Here is a 20,694-nt window from a genome sequence, read left to right on the forward strand (position 1 = left end):
ACAATTTCTCTGACTTGTCCAAGAGCACCATTGACTAGTCCTGTTTCCACCCATAGATTTGTAGACAACATAACCTCTTGGCCAATACATAGCAAGATATTTGATTGTAGTTGTTCATCATCAGGATTTGAGCATGCCAATCCCTTCATCTGTTCTGCAGTAGATAGGGCAACAGGTTTTGCTAAAGACAACAACATGCGTTTATTATGCATTGACACCATTTCATTTGTTGCAAAAAGATGTTTGGATGGTAAAAAAACTGATTGTTCTGCAGAGGTGAGTGATGAACTTGATCGAGACATTAGAAGTTGCCAATCTTCAATTGTAGGTGTTGCATTTCGCAAATTTGAGAGGAGTTCACGACAAGCAATTTGTGCAGGTTGCTCTCCAATTTGTCGGAATATTTTATCCAATGTTATAATTGTTGTGAAGGTTCGCCATAGTGTCCCTCCATAAGAATTTGAAGCATACATTGGAATGTCCTTGACAGGTGGTAGCTGGCCCAAGTCACCAAATAGTATGATTGAGCGTCCTCCAAATGGGATTTGGTTATGTGTAGGGAACGCCTCACGCAACCTCATATCAATACATTGTATTAACCTACGACCAATGAAGCTCATTTCATCTATTAGAATATAATGAATGAAGTACATGCTTTCTTGGAAGCTGGCAAGTGTTTGTCCTTGGAGGGGGACCATTTCTTTGATTGGAATTCGAAGGGCAGAATGGATTGTTGAAGCTTGTATGTTGAATGCTGCAACTCCTGTTGGTGCAAGGAGTAGTAGTGGTGATTGTCCTGGTGGTGCCAATCTCATCATTGTAGACTTTATGCTCGTTATCAGGTGAGACTTTCCCGTGCCTGCAGTTCCCTGAACAATAATCTTTAGTGGTGGCTTTAAAGTATTGTGTTGTAGATGTGTAATAACCAAATCATATGCCCTTTGTTGTTGTATAGACAAGGCATATGTGGCTTGTTGATTGTAAACACGGTGGGATTGAAATGTTGTCTGATTGGAGTGTATGAAAGTAGTAGCTACAACTTTTTGTTGTGTGGGTATGTGGTGTTTTCCCCAGTCATGGCTCAAGTCAATTTCACATTGGCCAAGCATATCAAGTTCATCCAGTTGAATAGGAATTCCTGGGTATAAAGCTGAAAGGGCTTGCCATTCAGTAAGGAAGTCTTGTTGTATCTATTCAGGCTCGCTTGCAGGAGTGCTAGTATCACTTTCTTCCGTTGTTGTTGAGGTTGTTCGATGTACATGCCATGGATGTTAGTTGTTGGAGAACCTCTCCCATTGTGCTTTAATCTCATCATCTGAAGAGCCAAAATCCATCTCAATGTTGCGGAATGGATGGTATAGTATTAGTTCACTCCAACAAAATGCTTGAAAATATTTGTCCTCCTTTGAAGGTATGGATGTGAATCTAGGGGAGACTCGAACTATTACAGGATTGGTTCTCTCTTTCCATTGATCGCATTTTCGAGATGCATTGAATGACCATTTTTTAGTTACATCAATAAGACACATTCTCTCTAGATGTATAGGCCTTTCCATGTAGGTTGCAATATAATTTGGATAAGTGGTTGTTCCTGTGGGGGAGATTGAAACACGTTGGAAGTTTTTTTGGTTCACATTTAAAGAAACAAATGTTCTGCTAGAGAGGGATAGTGGTAGCTTTAGTAAAAGGTGACAAGTCTCTTGAGCTCCTATATCACGGTCAACAAGGTTCTCTACAAGCATTTTTTGAAAAGCATTAGGAGCTGGTTTATCAGGCTCAAAGTTTGTTGAAATGCGAGACAACATTTGATGATATGTCTCAGATTTGTTTTCAGTTTTAGCTGCATATTTTGCAATATATTTGATCACAGCATCTATTGAGAGAACCGGTTGACAATCTACATTGGCCCTCCATATAGAAAGTATGAATGGGTTGTGAAGATTGAGGCGGTCATCATTGCGAGCAGGGGTGTGTTTCGGTTGGCCATTTTCAACATTTGAAAGAGTAGATTTTTCTTGAATGGTCCAAGGGGCTTTGTAACGACATAGAAGAGTTGTGCCCTTTCTTCGGAGGCAACTTTGGGCAGTACACTTTGTATGTCGTTGAACAGAATTGACCAACTCACAATAGTCATTTGAAGCATCACTTGATTGAATCATTGTTGTGTCCATCAAGCAAGGATCATCAATAATTGATCGATGGAATGTTTGGTTTCTAAGGTCCAGTGCTCGTGGATTCCATGCAAAGACATATCTATCAATGTACTGTAGTGCATTTTGTATTGATGGAATGTGATTCCACTGCATTTTATCAATGTTTGGTGCTTCTTGTAGCCAAATGAAACCATGGATATGTGTTGAGCCTCTATGTTGCCACTCATACCTAAAAAATAAGGTGTTTAGACTAAAAACTAATAAGACTTAAATTTTAAATGTAAAACTTGACAGAGTCATACCTGTACCAGTAGTCAGTTGCGCCAAGAAGTTTTTCCAAGACCTCGGCACGAAATGTTGTGAATCTATGATGCATGTAGAGTGCAGTAAGGTAGGGGTTTTGAACTATATTTTGTATCCGCCACTTTGAAGCCGCATACGGATTTGTTGGTGTGGTGGATGGCATGATTGTATGTAAGTCTGGCCATTTTGTATCTGCTGCACTGAGTGTGAAAAATAGTGTTGGGCAACCAATTTGAATTACCATATCAATAAGTTCCCTTTTGTGTTGGTTCCAGAATGGTTTCGTACCACGAATTGATGAGCTAAAACGCATAAGTTGATCAGCAAGCTTGTCATCAGGCAAGTCCTTTAATCTTTGACGAAGGGCACCAATTGTTGCAGGGAGTTCATCATGGATTTGCTTTTGAACAAAAATAGATGATGTGGCTTGACTTCGATGCCGCATAATTATATTCAATATAAAGTACCTAAATCGTGGGTGTTGTCCGAACCTGTTATCATGGTATCGCAGGAGATGGAGAGCATACTCATGTAGCTTAACATCTTTGGGACGTGGTTGTTTGAATGCAGCTGTACCCTTTGGGAACAAAGTGGGGAATGACATCACAAATAATCCTTCAGTGTTGTATTCATTAATGGGAAATGGGGAGATGGGTGGCCATTGGATTATAGGAGGTGGTCTTCCTTTGCCTAGTTGTAATAAGGAGCGTACTTCTTCGACCTCTCTGCATGACGGTGGAAGGTTAGCCACAAATGAAGTAGTTGTCTCCAAATTCTCTTCAAATGGATCATCTCCTGTACTTTTTTCTTGCATGAAGCTCATATCAATGGGATCTGGATTTGAAGTTGTTGCATGTAGAAGGCTAGATATGTCTGTGGGGTTAAGGGGTAAGGATATTAATGCTGCGATATCTACTTGTACATCATTGTAGTATTGGTCATATGATATCTTATATTGCAATGCATCATAAACACGTCCTCTACTTACATAGAAGTTGTATTGTTGTTGCATACTGGTTTCCCTGTTAACTATTATTATGTCCAATCCATCTACACGTCTAGGCAAATGGGATACAATTGCTGAAATATCTTGAGGAAAAGAAATAGTGTGTCCACTATATTTGAGTTGCCCCCCTCTTGCACAAGTTACCTGAAGGACAGGACTAACCCTTGCTATCAACATCTCCTCAACTTGAGTTAGTATTTGCAAACAGTGTGGTTGTTCACCGGGGTCCATGTTGTTCCATTTTGAGAAGCGATGGCCATTTTTTTCTGATGCGCATCTGTAACAAGTATTAATTCCATTTTGTTGTCTACTTTTAAGTCCTGGATATTTTTCCATGCAAACTAGACATGTTGAAAACTTTGAAAGTTTGTCCAACGTCGAGCGAAATTTGTTTCTAGCATTGCAATAATTTTGTGAAAAATTTGGGGGTGTATGCATATGACCTATTGGGATAGGTTGACTTGTATGTTCAAGTTGAGGCACATGTGTTTGTAGTTCTGTTGGATATTGGGAAGAAGAAAATATGGATGTAGAGGCTTGCTCAAGATTTGTGTGTTGGGTCTCTCGCCTACTTTTGTTAATAATAATTTTCCTTCCATGGTACCTTGCACGTTGCATTTCATTTCGATGAGCTCGCTTCTCTTGCATTGTATCAATTTGTATGACCAGGGCATGGTCCGTTGAGTACCAAAGGAATGTGGTCTATCTGTGGATAATTTTTTTTTTCAAATATAAATATATAACAATATGATTGTAATACAAAATGACGACATATATCTATTTGCAAGAGTAGGTGAGTAATATAAACATAGAAAAAGAAATGCAAACATAATTTGAAATAACATGTAAAACCATTCATAAAGATACTTATGACATAAATTGAGAGGAGAAAAAAACAAACATATTTATCATATTAACATAGCATATGTTCATATTTTGCACATACTAATCTCTTTTTTTAAAAATAATTTTGCAATGTCAATTTCAATAAATGTTAAAGAATAATTATAATTAACAAGGGTAATCTTTTAAAAAATATAATTAAAAAGGATATGTCAAACCATTCATAGAGACAATTTTGAGATACAATGATGTGTTTCATTTGAAAAAAAAATATTTGCAATGTTAATTTATATAAATGTAAAATAAAAATTTGGAATAACATGTCTAAGTAGTACACACATTGGGTGTATAAAAAGATGTTTATTTACATCTGTAAATATAGGAAAATAATAGAAGCTATCTTGCTATATATGTTTGAGGGGAAATATATTTACATTGATGGAGAAATGGAATACATAATATTGAAAAAGATAAGCAAACTGGATAGCAACCTTGAGAGAAAGTGTTTAGAGTAACTTTTAACAAGGCTTAATGGCCATAATAGTAACGTTCTGTGTTTCTTGGCCGGCAAATGGAACCATTTTGATGTTGATAGCAAAGAGAAATTGACAATCAACAACATTGTCCAAAATGGGTTTTGCCGCATTAGGTTCTGCTAGTAGAAGTTGAAAATCTTCCGCTCCAACACCCAACAACTCTTTTGATGGTCCATTGAAAGCAATTACTTTTAGAAGTTCCCCTATTGCATCTTGCAAGTCCATTTTAAGCATGTAGCTAAAATCACATTCTGAGATAAAAGTAGAACACTTTGGGCATTGATATGTGTTTGGTGAGCTCTCAACAACTTTTTTCTTACATTTTTTTTTGCCCACCACTTGGGGACAAGAAAGGTAGTAAAAGTTGTCCAAGTGGATTTTTTTGATAGTGGCCTTTACACAGATATTTTTTGGCTCAGTATAGAATTCATTGGTAATAGATGAAATATCTTTTGGATTTTCAAATTTGGGTGGTGGGGGTTGGTATTGTGACAAGGAAATGTAAGGTTGGTCAATCTCTTTTTTGGCATACCATTCTTGCAATGTTGAGGTTTCCAACATATTTGGATTGATTAGAATTGTAGTGGAGAAGATGGTGTCAAGTGATTTTCCATTCCAAGATATAATACGTGCAGACTTGAACAAAACAACAAGAGGATTCACTTCTATGGACATATCAAGGATTTTGTTCCCTTGGAGTTGACAATGATGGCCCCAAAGTGTAACATCTATGGTACAATTAGACATGTCTATGATGGTAGCTATGCATTTTATTGTCTCTGTGCCATCTCGTTTACGTATAGTTGATGTGGCGGAGATGGTCAAAACTATTCCAATGACATCTACAAGGGAGTTAATAGGAAACGACTCAAGTGACTCTATGCTCTTAATATGGAAGCTATGTTTGGGTATGGTGGACTCTAAACATGTGGAAGGAGTTATTGTTGATGAGCTATGGAGGATTATTTCAAAAGGGTTTGTGGAGCTACTATATTTTGTGTTCGCCACTTTTATTCAACCATTGGATATTATATAAAGACTATCAGACTTAATAACATGGTAGAAAATATCAACAAGTTCATTAAAACAAGTCACGTGTATCTGACAACCTAACTCGTCTACAAAATCAAACCCAAAAACTTTACCATCACGTCCACAATTGTTATATTCATGAATTGGGCTTTTAGAAAGTGCTCGACCCTCAATGGACCATTGTTTGTGATACGGGGTCAATGTTTTAATGGAAAGTATTTGGAAAGGGGTAATGTTTGGTATTGACCATTCTGTAGAAGAAGATTCCAATGGGTCTGTAGAGTTGATGGGTGGAAGGTACGAAGTACCTTGGAGGAGAGGTGTTGGAGCTCCTATGATTGTTGCATTGTTTGAAACTATTTCCAAGCCATCAATTAAGATAGCCCTGCAATAAAATTAGATATATAATTTAGCAAGAAGTTGTATATGGAAAAATAATAGCAAAAAAAAGATTATTGGGGAGACATGGACATACGTGTACTTGTCGAACATCTTGCAAGAATATTTTGTTAGAGTGAGAATAGAACCTTTGACTAAAGCTTCTTCCAAAACCAGGGCGTTCAAATCAGTAGGAAGCAATGCAGGATGTGTGTGCACGCCATCTGAGAGCTTTAGTCGATATTTGATATTTGCAGTTTGAGGTTGTTGAATTGAGTGTATAGATATTACTTGCAAAGAAGGGTCAACAAGAGACATGCCAGCAAGAATGTTTGCAATGGCATTTGTAGTTAATTGTGCCATCATGTAGCTTGAATTTTGTCAAAGAAATTTGGCCTGTGAATTAAGTGAAATATGAGAATTAGATAGTGATAAAACAAATGTCATTCCCAAGATGTTTATAGTCAATGTAAATGGGTTGTAATAAGTACACCGAAATATGGTTAAAGAAATTGTAAGGACTAAAGATGGTGCATTCCCGTGTTGTAGCAAATCTTTGTGGTCCCAAAAATAACATGAGTAAGGATATAATCGGCAACACAAACATAAATATATTATAATCACTCATATATATTTGAAATATTTTAATAACTAAAAATGAAAAATTCAATATCTTGAAACATATAATTTGTTATAAATATATAATTAATTATTAATATATTGTATCTATTATTGTTCAATATTTTTTGTATTTTTTTTTTTTTTTAAAGTAATTGTAAAAGTTTAGAATTTAATTTTCCACTTAATAAGTCAAAATGAAAATGAGTACAAATGTAATAAAGCAGAATTTTAATCTGTTGAGTTTCAAAGCATTCTACAAAATGACTTGAGTGATATATGTAGTATGGGATCTATTGTTTTGTATCTAGGACTATAACGATGGAGTTCTTTCAATTGTAATGATGTTAATATTGTCCATTTTGCCTAAAATAATTCAATAACAATATTTAAGAAGAAAGTTCATTAAATAAACAAGTCTTATAAAAATATTACTCATTTACATATTGTGTCCAGAATTTACTTTGATGCATTATATATAGTGTCAAGAATTTACATTGATAGATATAAGTTGGTTCCATGGTAGGGAAAATAGGAGTTACACTATTTTTTTTTACTATTTATGTACATAGATCTATATAGATACCTTGCACTGTATTTACATACTAAGAAGTCAAAATAACCAATCACATATTTCTCAAATACATTTCATATGTTGCAATGATTTTGGAGGCGTCATCAATTGAATAGTGTCTATCCTCAAATAACTCTTTCAAGAAATCACATAGTCCTTCTAATTGTATGCAAGTGGCTTGGAATGTTGATACTGCCTCTTGAAGTTTTTCAATATCCAATTCTTGAACAAGGGGTGTTGCTTGGCATGCAATTTTGAATTTATGTGCAATATGATGACAGGTATTTGACACAGTTGAAGCAAGTTGTTGGACATCGGTTCCAACAGATTCTGCTTGAGTCATAGAAACACATGATTCTGCTTCCATAGTTGTTTCATCCACTAGCATTAACGGGCTTTGTATACTATTTGTTGTATCTCCACTATAGACTTGAATGATTTCATGGTTATTTGTATGGTTAGACATTTCCTGGGAGGAATGAATAAAAAAAAGTATAAGTGGATTGAATCAAAGGAAAATAATTGAAATTAATTTCATAATTAGTTTGAAATAAATATGAAAATTCAAAGACAGAGAAACAACAACATATAAAAACTAAATATGATTATGTTGGATTTATAGCTCCTACTTGGTTGTTATTGTTTATTACATTTCATTAATTAATATTGTGAAATCCAAATTTTAAAAATAAAAATAAAAATAGTATTAAATAATGAAGAAACTAAATTTAGTTTTATAAATAAAACATTAATCTTGCTATTTATGAGTAATAAATACACTGTAATTGTATATTAAAAGATAAAACTAAAATAAATATGTCAGTTATAAAATAATGTTGTTAATGCAAAAAAAGTCTAAATGTAGAATTGATAGCTCGAAATCAACTAACAAGGATGTAAACATGAATGAAATATAAACATCTAAATTAGGAAGATGAAAAGACTTCATTATTAACAGGATCATGTTATGATAAAGAGAAAGGGAGAGAGAAAGGGGGAGAGATAGATGACAAAAGAGCAAAAGAGAGGGGGGGTATAGAGAGAAGTAGAGGGAGAGATAAAGAGAGAGAAGAGAGATAGATAGATAGATATGCAAGAGATAAATACATAATTCTGGAGAGAGAGAAAGAGAGGGGGATAATGAGAGAGGAATAGAGAAAGATAAGATGAATACATCAAGTCACATATAGAGAGGGAGATACATGGGGGTAGAGAGAGATGGAGAGATTAGCAAGATGGAGAGGGAAATATGGAAGAAGAAATATGGAGAGATAGATATAGAGATAAAGAGGCAAATAGATATTGATATAGAGGTAGACATGAAGATTTAAAGAAATAGAGGAACGAGACAAATAGATGGAGAGATAGATAGAGGTAAAGGATGAGATAAAATTGTAGGACATTTAACAAAAAACGTAATAGAGAAGTGATAGCTTCAAATCAATTATACATCCACTTACATGGATCCAAACATGATTGGAACTAAACATTTGAATCGAGAACAAATTAAATACCCCTTTTTTTATGGGCAAGTAAAAAAAAAGCATGTCGAAAGAGAAGAAAGCAATACAATTTGCAGTGAAGCCAAAAAAAAGGGCAAAAAGTGACCAAGCAACAGACGTTTTTAGGAAAAGATGGTGAAATCTAAAACAAGGCGAAATGTGTGAACGTGAAATGTAGTATAGCAGAGGTGGCAAACATGGCATATTTGCATGGTTTCAAGTTTCAATTATAGGGCGCGTGTGTATACAGGTAAGCGAAAGTTGCATTTTCTCAATATCAAATGTAACCTAAAGTTGTGAGGGAGCTTGATGTTAATTATAGATTTTTTATTTTTTTTGCATACATTTGTGGAGTACATAAATCAATATTTCAAAAACATAATTTTCACAATCCATAATGTTATTGTGCATTGCTTCTAGTTTTTATTGTGCGATTTCTTTTAGGATATTTCAAATCAAACTCCATGATTCATCATCAAAGTTAGAAAACAGGACAAGAAAAGAGAAATGAATGATTGTTAACAAACCAATGAAGATTATAAGAGGAGAGGATTGAGTGGGTATGAGAACCAAAAAGACAAGTGAGAGAATGGAAAAATCTTATATTGACTTAAAATATGAAAAGAGAACAACTAAATAATCAATTCATAAAATTAGAAATCTAATTCATAAAATCTTAAATAAAAATTTGCAACAAATTGTTTAAAAATTATTTTAAAACTAATTCATCTCCATTACATATATATTTGCAAACACAATTTAATAAATAAAATATCAAATGAAATATATTTATTTTAAATCAAAGAATTCATAGACTAAAATTTTTATACAACCAAACACTTTATTAGTCCTCTTAAAAGTTTGGAAGTGAAATCCTGCTTGATTGCCTCAAGGTGTTTTTTTGGGTGATAAATGAATTTTCTTAAATGCATTGAATCTTCCTACAAGGAATAGATGTTATTAGTTCCTCCTGCGGGGAACTATAGCGAAGGCTTCAAAATTTAAACATTGATTAAACTTTATGCTTGCAGCCAATCCAAATTCATCTTTTTTTTCAAGATATATTTCTGTTTGCTAGTTTCTTAAGTCAAGTTTCCTATTTTTCAACATAAATATAAATTAAAAAAAAATTGGCACATTGTGATTGGCTTGGTCATATGGTTGCAGGATAGTAGTAAATATTTATCAATTCCCAATATAAGAAAACACACATCCTTCCAAGACACTCCTCTGTCCAAGATGAAGATTTTTCTCAAATCGAGGTATAGAGCTATTTGCGTGGCATGAAATCATGCAGACAGAGAATTTGTAATGCATGGATGTTTTCATTATGGAGGATTATGCGAAAAGCCGATGTTCAAGAAAGATGAAGCCCAAGCAATAGCTCAGTGGTTCTACGAATCTTACAGATCCTCACAACAGGAATTCTTCGTTTTCACAAGAAAACGAAAAAAACCCCAAATGTGAGTGGCATGATCAAGAAAGACGAAATACATATGTACTGTTTTGCTTCATAATTGAGATGTCCTTCAAAGTGTCACAGAGAATTCTATTCTAGAATGAGGATGAAGAGGATTCTGGCTGAGGTATTTCTCAAAGTTTGATTGAGTTTTCATTTCCAATGCTTGCCCAATAATCATGCCAGCAATGACCGCCCTTCTCATTTTGTTTTCTATAGCATTTTTTTGAAGTTGTCTTGGCATTCAATGTCCTCAATCCGCACAAATATATTTGGGTCTATTTTGGAATTGTAAGGTTTTTGTTAGTGTTTACATGCCTTTGGGAGTGTTTTCGAATTGTACGGTTTCTGTTAGTGTTTACACATATTCTAATCAGATTCTGGATGTTGCTTTTTCACTGTATCCTTGGTGTAATTATTTCAAGCACAATGTTAACTATTCATTTGTAACAATTTTATTAGGTGTTGGACCTGTTAGTATCATTTCGATTTCTATTTTTTCCTTCTGGCAGATAACTAATTAATTTTTTGGCTGTTGGACATGACACTTGGTAGGTTGAAAGGTGTTGTTGTTACAAGATTTCTACAACTGTTGTTGTTTGTCAAAGAAAACTAAGCCAAAGATAAGGAAGCAGCGAACCTCAGTAGGTAAAATAGTACTTGTTTGATGGCCAGGGTTTTCATTTTTCTTCAAATTTTCGTCTGTTGTTTTAGTTGATTTCAGTACTGAGAACATATGAACCTGTACGGAATAAGAGCCAACGACCTTTTCCAAACAAATATGGTGCAAGGGATGGTGCGTCCAAAGCCCACGTCCAACAATCAGTGGCTGCAAGATCTTCAGAACTTAATACACTGTTAATTGTATGTATGCCTGTGATGATTTAATTGAATGTTATTATAAATGCATGTTTTCTTGGTTGTAGGCAAAGCTTGCGGACATGAGGTCAAGGAATGGAAATAATCAGTTTCGAGCTGTGGTAGGTAGCCTTACTTCTAAGTCATACTGTTTAACAGTAGGACAAGATTGTGTAACTATTTAAGAGGAATTAGGATTCTCTTAGTAACCCTGTGTAAGCCGATTGGCTATATGATATCCATTATTTGATTTCTACTTTTGAATTTGATAAAGTGGAGTTATTTGTTAACTTTATAGTGTTGATGCTGCGATTCCAGAGGCAAAATCATTTTGAATTTTTGTGTAGAAGGGAAAAATAAATGTTACAGAAGCTTTCATGTTTTCCATTGCCCCTTTTGATTAATTTTCCGCACGCCTTAAATTTTTTCAGGATGAAAACTTTCAGTTGAATACAAATAGCAATCAAATAAATTTAACCTCCAGTGGATGGCAATATACATAAGATAGATACAAATGTTTGAATTTTCTTGCATGCTCATCTCAAAACTACGACTATAATGAAGGCAACGAAAGATACATGCAACTTATAATAATTGTTAAAAACTTATAGATTAGGAAGAATTGTTGTGATAAAAAGCAGTTCATTTTCATAGTGAAAATTTCTAAGAAAAATCCAGGGCTTTATTGCTCAATTAAAAACTTGATTTCTACACTTTCATCAGAGGGATTTTTGTTCAGAACTTTTTTATTGTTTACTGCCAAATTTTGGTTGCTGTCGCTTGTTTCTATTTTAGGCAAGATGGAACATCAAACGTGAAACTACGTAGAGTAGATAGATTTAAGTGACGTGATGACAAACTGAAAATAATTACTAGTGGACTACAGTGCAATCATAAAGATACAGGAAGTTCATTATATATAATATTGTAGAGTTTATTTGAAACATACTAATATAAGAGGTTATTGCTCAATCTCCTTGTAACATACAACTATTTAGTAGGATTCTAGTATGTTTCAAATTAACTCTATAATACTATATAGAACAAGGAGAATCCTACTAAATACTTGTTATATTGAAATTGATGAGAGAAGGATTCAGCTAGAAGATATGCTAATTACCTAACGTTATCAGGTATCACATCCTTTTGAGTTTCTTTTGTTACAGAATGAAGAACTTTCACTTCCATTATTTTTTAGAACATTTGTACTCCCAAACAAAGGGGATAAATTTGACTGGAATGTTGGAGTTGAATCAGCTCCTAGAAATGTGTCTTAGATATATTTCAATATTTCTCACAATGTCAATAATACTTGGTCGTTCTTGAGGAGCTGCTTTTGTACAAAGCAAACCAACACATAATGAATTTTTATAAACACAAAACTTAACCAAGCATGGACATAGTCTGCACTAATTGTTTGAAAGGAAAGAGAAGAAATTGCATAAACTTTATAAGCACACATTGGAAAACAACAAAATGTTAAACTCATAGCAAAACAATCCACAGATATGTGTACATTCAATTTTTTTAAAGCAAGGTAAAAACCTGTTTAATAGTGTCTACAATGTTTGACTATCAGCTCTCTCCTGCAGCTAGCTGGTAGATGCAATCTTCTGTATCAGAGAACTGGTGCTTGTTGGACGGTGCTTGGTGGAAGTGAATTAAAGGGGTGGGTTTGAGAGCTATAAATAACGATAGATATTTTATCACAAAGAATATTTCATTGCAACAGATATTTCATAACATATATTTTATTGCATACAATAAATATGCTGCAACTACCTGGTGCACCGTCGGTAGAAAGAATGGTCGAATGTGGTAAGAACACCGAACGATAAGACTTGTTTGCATTGGCTGTTCTCCTCGGTTGCCACAATATCTACTAGCTTACAGCCAGGTCTGCATCGCATTCATGTAAAAAATATCTTCCTTTCCGCGTCTTTTAAATGCACGAAAAGACTTGCTAAGTGGAATTCTCGAGAAATCAATTTCTCGAGAATTCCACTTAGCAAGTCTTTTCATGCATTTAAAAGATGCGGAAAGGAAGATATTTGTTACCTTCCTTTTGAATCAAGGAGTTAACAATTAGTTCCAATAATTACTTTAAGTAAGTTTTTTTTTGTTTGGTAAGAACTTTGCTTGTTTTCATCAATATTTTATCAACTCTCATGCTTAATTTGGGCATTGCATTTATTTTGGGTAGGATAGGTTAATGTTATTTTAGCTTGTTCTTGCATGCTGAAAACTTCATGTACACAAAAATAAAGATAATCAAATCATGGTCCAACATTATATGTCTACAAAAAGAAACTAGAAGCATTATATAGAAAACAATGAATTTGAAAACATCATATAAAATCAAATGTCATATGTTTATATTCATATTATAGTGTACATCATAAGATGATTCTATAACCAAGGATACAATAAGGAAGCAACACTAATGAACCTTATACATAATTTCAATGGATAAAAATAAGTCAATTTTGAAATTATTATTTTTTCACCTTCTTTCATCCATACCTAATATGTATTAAACACTAATGATAAATAATAAGGGAGGTAAAAGAAGGTTGTGACAATTATAGCATCTAAAAATAAATTTTAGAAGAAACTCTATAGGATATAGTTTTGCTTTTCATAAATTAATAAGAAATATTTATTTTAAGCAATAGTGAAAAAAAGGAGAAATTAATTGATTCTTACTCTAAATTGGAGGTGAATATAGTTATGCCACTTTTTGGGTGGAACCTAAAAACCTAAAACCTGAAAACCATATACATATCTTTCTTATTTTTAATATATTTTCTTAGTATCAAAGAAACTTTATTTCTTAGTATCAAAGAAACTTTAATATTAAGTAACAAATCTAATAATAAAAATTAATAGAACATGGTAATATATTTGTATTTTTATTTTTAATATATTTTCTTAGTATCAAAGAAACTTTAATATTAAGTAACAAATCTAATAATAATTCTTATTTTTATTAATATATTTTCTTAGTATCAAAGAAACTTTATTCTTATTTTTATTTTTAATATATTTTCTTAGTATCAAAGAAACTTTAATATTAAGTAACAAATCTAATAATAAAAATTAATTAATATAGTTTCTTAGTATCAAAGAAACTTTAATATTAAGTAACAAATCTAATAATAAAAATTAATAGAACATGGTAATATATTTGTATTTTTATTTTTCTTTTCTTTTCTATTTTAAAGTATTTAGGTTTATCTTTTCCAAGATTTGATGTTTTGTATAAATCTAATTTTTACGTTTCTATTTATATCCTCACATGTTTAAGGTAGAAGTAAAACAATTTCATTTTTACTTTTGTTTCAAATTATATAAACATTAACAAAATAATATATATATTTTTTCTCAAATTTAATGACAAAATAATATATATTTTTATTAATTATTTACTATTATTCCCTTCTATAGTTTTATATGACCACTCAAATTAATTAATAAAATAAGATATATTTTCAATTAGTTACTATTATTTTTTTAATTATTTACTATTATTCTCTTTTCTAATTTCATAAAGTCACTCAAATTAATTAACAAAATAATCTATATTTTTCTCTCAAATTAAATGACAAAATTATATATATTGTTAATTATTTACTATTATTCCATTCTATAGTTTTATATGACCACTCAAATTAATAAAATAAGATATATTTTCAATTAGTTACTATTATTCCTTTCTATAGTTTCATAAAACCACTCAAATTAATTAACAAAATAACACTTAATTATTAACTAGTAATATAGTTATTTTTAAATTAAAAATAAACATTAATATAAGTAAATTTTGATGTAATTTAAAATGCTTTCCGCATAATGAGAAAAGCCGTATTATCCGCGTCAGGCAAGGAGTGTTGCAGTGCAGATGATACGGAACGGCATAATGGCAGCCACGCATTTACATTTCACGCGGAGGCATTGATTACATCGGCATGTAACGGGAGGCATTGATTTAGTATAATAAAAGCAACTGCCAATGTGAACGGAGATACGGTAGAGGATTTTCTTTAATAACGTTTCGTTCAATTTCCGTCCTTCACACGTGAGAAAGGAAAAACTCGTTGTGCCCAGCACTGACAACTATTAGTACTTGTCATTCGACGGTTATTCTCATCTCAATCGTCTTGCATGCCTCTCGGGAAACGTAGATCGTTGATAGACAAAATCAGCTCGGTGCATTCCATAGTAGGAGACGCCTTCGGCGTTAATAATATATAGTTTTATTATTTATCTACAATATATTTATAGATTTTTTTTTTTTAAGATGTCAACATTTTTGTCTTTGTCTTTATATAATGAATTACAACAATTTATAGTTTTATTATTTACATACTATATATTTATAGATTTTTTATTTTTTTATTTTTTTATTTTTTTATTTTTTTATTTTATAGATTTAAGTGAGAATACATGCATGTCAACATTTTTGTCTTTATATAGTGAATTACAACAATTTATAATTTTATTATTTGCATATAATATATTTATAGATTTTTATGCCGAGAAGCGTAACCCTACAGTGGCACCCAATCTAAATAAGAAAGTTTGTGTAAACTTTTGAAAAGTCAAATAGAGTTGCTTTCTTTGGTGAACATATCAATCACATTTAACAATAGAATGCTTAAATTTTAAATAGAATATTGAGTAGGGTTTGTGCAGTTTGTATTTTTTATCGAATGCTTGATTGGTGAGTGGCAGAGAAAGATTTTAACTTCCAAAAACTTAAAATGGCTGGTGTACATATAATAACTACTACATAATAGTAATGACTTTAAATGGAAAATATTTGCATAACATCTTAGAATGTCTTATGGTTCTTTTAGTCGATAAATTTGGAAGGATTTTAGTTTGTTTGGCTTTAACTTGTTGCAGGGTTTCAAAAATTCAAGAATTTCTCAAAAATATACCATAGGGTTTATGCAATCTGCATTTGTTATCAAATTATTGATTGGTGAGTGACAGCGAAAGCTTTTAGCTTCAAAAACCTAAAATAGCTAGCGTCTCTATAATATCTACTACAGAATAGTAATGGCAATAAATGGCAAATATTTGCAGAACATCTTAGAATGTTTAATTTGTTGTTCTCTTTAACAGATAAATTTATAATGGTTTAAAATTGTTTAGCTTTAATTAGTTGCAGCCTTGCAGGGTTTCCAAAATTCGACAAATTCTCAAAAATAGTGCTAAATTTCAAGATTTTATTTGATTGTAGGTGCTTGAACACCTGTCGGACTCATCCTTGAGCTAAAAGAGGGTTTTAAGGTTGGTCTGCATTTTAAACGCCATTTTTGGTTTCATGAGATCACGGTAGCCTTTGATATACTTTGATCGCCATCGTTTGCTATTAATTAATATTGATTTTTGGTCATAAAGTAAAATGCCAGTCGTTAATGACTTTGAACATTAAATGATTTCTCTTTAACCGTTTTAGCTTTTCAATTGATTGCACTTTTTCATCTATGTGGTATTTTGTTTCTTTCATTTTTGAGACACTGAGCTCCTTTGATTCTCTGAAGCCATTTCACTACATTGGAGTAAGACGGTGGCCATGGGGAATATTTTAATCCATTTTGTGTGTGGCAGCTAAGGATGGTTAACTGTAGGTTCCCAAATCTAACAAAAGATGATTTTATGTTTATCGCAGACTTGATTGATGAATTTGTTGGAACTTTTGTTTGCCCTCATGACTTTCTAACAAGATCATATTTTGTGTGTTCTTGGAAAGCTTATGATGGACTTGGTAATAGTTATGGAAATCCTAAATTAAGAAATTTGAATGAGGAAAAGAAAAATTTCTCAGCATTTTGTTTGTATCAGAAGCTATTATGTGGTTGTGTAGTTTGAGAGTGAAATAAGATCTACCTATAGATATTTTTTTTGTATCCTTAAATTCATTAATTTGGTTTTTTATAATATGTCCTAAGTTTACTCCTATATTTTGTTACATACGATAAAAATGGCAACTACAAAATAATTGCAAAAGTACAATATTTTGAAACATAGTACTTGTAGAAAAAAAAACTAAAGAAGTTCAAGAAAGACAAAATTTGCAGCGAAAGCAAAGATAAAACTAACAAGTTTAAGGTAAGAGAAGCTTTACTTAAACCTAAACCTAAACTTAATTTAATTGAACCCTAACTCTAAAAGTAATTAAACACTAAACCAAATTGAACCCTAACTTTAACACTAAGCTTGAACCCAAATTGAACCCTAATCCTAAACCTAATTGAATAATCTATTAGATTGTACCTTACCCAACTCTAGACCAAATTAAAAGCTAAACCTAAATATTGAACCCTAACTTTAAGGTTTACAAGATATTGGAATTTGATGTAATCACTGTGAGGTTTATAGTTTAAGGTTTATCCAAATTCTAAGATTTATAAATACTTGATCCTAATACTAGAACACTAAACCAAATAAAATCATAATTATAATAGTAAATCAATAAGAATCCTACACCCAATCAAAATTTAACCCTAACTCTAAACCTAATTAAACCCTAACCTTAAATCAAATTGATAACCATAAATTAAATTGACCATAAACCTAAACCTAACTAAATTGAACTCTAATCCTATAAGTAATTAAACACTAAACCAAATTGAACCCTAATCCTAAACGTAATTGAATAATCTATCAGATTGAACCTTACCCCAACTCTAGACCAAATCAAAACCTAAACCTAAATATTGAACCCTAACTGTGAATGTAATTAAACCCTATCTATAATACTAAAGCTAATTGAACCTAAGCCTAAAACTAGAAACCAAATTGAATCCTAACGCTAAACTTAATTATACACTAACCCAAACTAGAACTAAACACTAAATTAAATTGAATAATAGCCCTTTGCCTTATTTAAAACTAGATAAAATTGAATGATAACCATAAATAAAATTGAACCTAAATCCTAAACAAATTTGAACCCTCACACTAAAACAAATTAAACTCTAACCCTAAACCAAATCAAATTATAACCCTAGACCTAATTGAATATTAAACTAAATTGAAACTTAATGCTAATCCTAAACCAAAATTTACCCTTTAAACCCTAACACAACCAAATTCAACTATATCCTTAAACAAAATCAAACCTTAAATCTAATTCTAAACCAAAATGTAACCTAACCTGAAACATAATTTCACATTAAACCAAATTGATCTCTAACCCCTAACATTATTGAATACTAAGCCAAATTAACCCCTAGCCCTAAAATTAATTAAACCATGACCTTAACACCAAATCAAAATCCAATTTGAACTCTAACCTTATACCTAATTGAATAGTAGACCGGATTGAAACTTATCCTAATCCTATACCAAATCAAACCCTTATCCATATTGAATTCTAATTGTGAACCTAATCAAACCCTATCTATAAGACTAAACCTATTTGAACCCTAATTCTAACACTAGAAATAAAATTGAACCATAACCATAAACCTGATTAAATATAAAACCATATTGAATCTTAACCCTAACCCAAAACAAAATTTTAACCCTAAACCAAATCTGAATCTTAACCCTAAACCATAAACATAATTGAACACTAAACCAAATTGAATCTTAACCCTAACACTTCGCTAAATTAACACTTCACCAAATTAATCATCATGCCCATGCAATAAAAAAAAATAGTGATAATAAGATATGATGGGAAAATAAAATTAAACCAAATTAAACACTAACCCTAAACGAAATCATATGCTAACCTAAACATTATACCTAATTGAACCCTAACCCTAAACCAAATCATGCCCTAACCCTAACACTAAACAAAATCAAATTGTAAACCTTACACTAAACCAAAATGGAACCCTAACTATAAACCCAATTGAACACTAAATAAAATTAAACCCTAACCCTTATTAAATTAGGGGTTAACATTTAATCCCAACCCAACTTGTAATTATATATCTAATATTATTTTAACCATAATTAGACCCTAATTGAATCCTAATTAAACTATCCATAATTCCAAGTTAACACATTATAATTAAACCTTAACTATAACTGTAATTAAACCTTAACCCTAACATTACCTCTAAAATTGTTTCAAACATAACCTTGATCCTAATTGTAATTAAACCATATCCATATTTGAACCCTATTCCCAATTCACTCCTAACCCTTAACCAAATTGAGTACCAACCCTAGCCCATCCACTAAACCAAATTGAACCCTGCCCCTAAAACTAATTAATCGCTAAACAAAATTAAATTTTAATCATTAATCAAATTGTACCATAAAACAACCCCAATATATAAACCATATTGAACCCTAATTATGAACATAAATAAATAATAACTCTAACACTAAACCTTATTGAACTCTAACCCTAAACCAAGTTGAACCCTAATGCTAACCCTTCCACTAAACCGAATTGAACCCTAAGGCTAAACCTAATTAAACCTAAATCTTAAATCAAATTGAAAACTGACACTAAATAATATTAAACCAAATTGAACCATGATTCTAATCATAAACCAAATTCAATCATAACCCTAAACCTAAACCAATTATTATTCTTCACTTATAAAATTATTATTATGATCATTTATTTAATTTTGTATGGGTTTAGGGTTTAGGGTTTTATATATATATTCTTGGCATATTTTGGATTTGGTTAAGTGTTGACAATGTCAACACTGTATCCCGGTTGGATATGGTTCTGCTATCCCAGTTGGACCTATCCCGGTTTGCTTAGTGTTTATCTTGGTTTTGGCTTCAATTCTAATCCGGTATGATCAAATCCTTGGATGTGGTTTTGGATGCTTATTACTTGTTATATTCTGTTGGTTCATGTTTTGGTGCTCCGGTAACTATCGCTTATGTTCTCGGTTGGTATTTCCTAGTACAAGTTAGCTTTACTGGTAAGTGATATTTGATGTTTTGAATAGACGATTTTGGTCTGGCTAATGGAATCGGTTTCTATCATGTTGAAGGTGCTTCTTGATCATATTCTGAGTGTTTGGTGACTTGCATTAGTTGGCGTGCTATTATGATGGTCCTATTTGGATCCGGTTAGACTTTCTGTGTTACTTCACTGAGGGTTTCCACCAATTGGTAAAACGTGCTGGATTTTGGTCTTAACGGAGTTTTTGATGGATATAATTGTTTGGATATTTGAATTAGGTCCATGCTATGTAATGTAAATTATAATATTGACCCGATGATACCATGTAATGTAATTTTTGTTATTATGGGTTTTTGGGTTTAGAGTTTAGCCAACCTTATCGTAAGGTTGATGATCTATATTTATAGGTGACTTATTCATGTAATATGTAAGAGATGTGGGATCGATGGTTATGTCTACATTATCAGTGGAAGTTTTATGTGCGAACAAGTGATATATCATTCCGCGGAAGGTTTTTGGTATTGCAAGGCAGACAT

The sequence above is a fragment of the Cryptomeria japonica genome, chromosome 11 (genome assembly GCF_030272615.1).
Source record: "Cryptomeria japonica chromosome 11, Sugi_1.0, whole genome shotgun sequence".
Taxonomy (NCBI): domain Eukaryota; kingdom Viridiplantae; phylum Streptophyta; class Pinopsida; order Cupressales; family Cupressaceae; genus Cryptomeria; species Cryptomeria japonica.